The sequence below is a fragment of the Otolemur garnettii genome, unplaced genomic scaffold, assembly GCF_000181295.1.
Source record: "Otolemur garnettii isolate 467f Iridium unplaced genomic scaffold, OtoGar3 scaffold00188, whole genome shotgun sequence".
In the NCBI taxonomy this organism is placed as follows: domain Eukaryota; kingdom Metazoa; phylum Chordata; class Mammalia; order Primates; family Galagidae; genus Otolemur; species Otolemur garnettii.
Genome location: NW_003852583.1, coordinates 2,664,464 through 2,667,188, shown reverse-complemented (window position 1 = coordinate 2,667,188; position 2,725 = coordinate 2,664,464). Strand labels below are relative to the sequence as shown.

The 2,725-nt window shown below is 47.0% G+C and overlaps 1 protein-coding gene across 2 annotated transcripts in view; it reads right to left on the bottom strand.

Moving 5' to 3' along the window:
• PAPD7 (poly(A) RNA polymerase D7, non-canonical) overlaps nt 1–2,725 on the bottom strand; it is a 46,106-nt gene that overhangs the window by 29,765 nt on the left and 13,616 nt on the right. The window lies entirely within an intron of this gene.

Below are 2,725 nucleotides of genomic sequence, written 5' to 3'. Positions count from 1 at the left end.
GTCTCAAGAGGGGAAAGGCTACAAAACCAGTGACAAAGTATCAAAGTCTCAAGAGGGGAAAGGCTACAAAACCAGTGACAAAGTATCAAAGTCTCCACAGAGGACCAGCTCCCTGCTGAAGGCTGACCTCAGCCAGGGTGGAGCAGTGAGGCGTTCCAGGCACTGGTGCAATCCAATCAGCCACCCCCAGGACGGGCCTCAGTGTCGCTCAGATTTCTCATGACACTCCAAACCAGAGACCAGGCAACACATTCAAGAATGACAGAGCCAGTCACACCACTATCCAGGGGTACCCGAGAATGTGCCCCCAGCCAGCCCTTCTTAAACATTTGGCCATTTAACACACACATCAAAAAGGCACTGATAGAAGCTCCTATTTGCAGATGGGACAAAGAGGAAGGGTTAGGACAGGGCAGGTCACAGCATAGGACACTGCCTGCCCTGCAGGGATGGGGCAGACCCTACTGAGCTGATCAGAGCAGGCAGGCCAAGGCGACATAAAGGTGGAGCACTGCCCTCAATGAACCCCACCAAGAACAGGAACAAGAACTCAGAAATCTTGAGAGGAGGAGAGGAGAGGACTCAGGGAGAAGGCTACAGAAACACAGATGCCAAGACTCATCAACCACAAACTGCAGCTTCTGACGTCAAGACAGCGCTGCAGACAGCAGGACTCTGGACGTCTGGAATCAGGACACGCTCGGTGCGTTCCAGTGGGGATGCCAGTGCCCCACATGGCATTACCGTGATTGAATGAACCCATATACTTAAAGTAGTCAGGTCAGAGCCTGGTGCTCAGTAAGGGTCCAGGACAAAGTACAAATGCTAAAACTTCATGATGACACAGGTAACAATGCAACTTTTTCGAAAAGGTGGGAAGAGACATAAAAGGGCAGCAAACAAACTAGTATTTCACAGGAATTTTTACTCCAATTATTTTGGCCCTTAGCCATTTAAAGTTTCCATCACATTATGTTCATCTCAGAACTCTAGTACGTCCATCTGAAGTTGAACATCTTTTACTTTCAAGCAAAATTAATGTAGCAAATTTTATGCAAAGATAACATGAATTTTAACTAAAATATTCCTGTTGACGAATCCATGTGTCCAAGTACACATGAGCTAAGAAAGGTCCCACAGGGGCAGTCACCTCATCCTGCTTTGGTTACTTCTGAGTGGTGAAATTAAGTGACTTTAAAGCTTTCTACACTTCCTTTTTTTCTTCTTCTTTTTCTTTTCTTTCTTTTTTTTTTTTTTTTTGGTAAAAGCATAACTTACTCATAGAAACAACCTCTAACTTTATGGCAATTAGCAAACAGAATCACCAGGGGCGTGGCATCCCACACTGCAGTGTGGTTTCACCTGTACAGGGGCCACTCCCTACCGGCAGGTGACAGCACAGGGCCGTTTTGGCCTGTTCTTGCCAGGAACATCAGGGCACTGGCTGTCCACCTCTGGTGTATGTGAATCATTCAGGCACCGGGCAGAACTTCATGATAACACCTGTAATCTCTGTTGAGAAACCAGATGTCACTTCTCTGGACCTAGAGACTGGAACTTGGTGTAATTAAGTGCTCTGTTCCTATCATCTTCCCTAAAAACATAGGCTACAGAACTGGACTGCCTGGGCTCCATGTTGTGACCCAGAGCAACGCACTTTGCCTTTGGGAATCTCATTTCATCTGCAATGTGAGAACAAGAGCCTCTCCTGGCAGGGCCACAGGGGACCTGCAGAACAGGGTGAGCTCAGGGAGGGTGGTGATAATTATTGTAGCCACTACTGAAGACCACCTGCTTGACAGGAGCAGAGGAAAAGTGGGAACCCTGCATATTAAGGGAGATCCACCACCCTTAAATAAATAAATTCCTCAGCTACAGGCCTTTCACTTTCTATGTTTTTACTTGAAAACTGATCCTAAAAAGTTCTTTTTACTCTCAACAATACTGCAACTCCCCAGACAGTTCTCCTAAGTTCCACCCTCCCCATGGTCTCAGGTTTGACACTGAAACCCAGTTTGTAAGTCAGTCTTCGAACTAGACAAGAACACCTTTTACTGTGTTCCATGAGATAACTTGTAACAGTCCTCGGGAACTTCTTTGCATTTCATAGGCCATGCAAAGTATCCTGTATATTTGTGGCTGTCATTTCATAACTGTCCTCCACTTTTTAAAATTCTGTTTTGCTTAAATTTAGAGATGATGCCTATAACTAAACCCCACTCTGCTGTGCTGCACTACGGCACCCATCCCTGCCAACCCATCATGATCCTGCTTCAGAGGTGAAGGGCCTTTGCTGCGGTGCCCTGGAACTCCAGCACACAGCACACTCTTGGGGAGGCGGCATGGTTTCAGCATCAAGCAGGCCTATCAGTTCTTATATTTTCTAGCTGCACTTGGACAAGATACTTTTGTCTCCTAAAGCTTAATTTTCCTCTCCTTAAAGTGACCTACTGTCCAGGACTGTCAGTACACAGGTGAAGTATCCTGAGCAGCGCTGTTTACACTGAGTCAAAAGGCTGGTAGGCTGCTTCAGTCCTCTAAGGTCCTGGGATGAAGCAAAGAGTAGGTCAACAACTCAGCAAATGCTCCACAGAATGCAGTTCCTAAGAACACTCAGATGGAAGCAACCATGCTCCTGCCATCACACCCTCCCTCCACGCCAGTTCCAGAAGTGGAAGGAACCCGTGCTCCTGCCATCACACCCTCCCTCCAAGCCAGTTCCAGA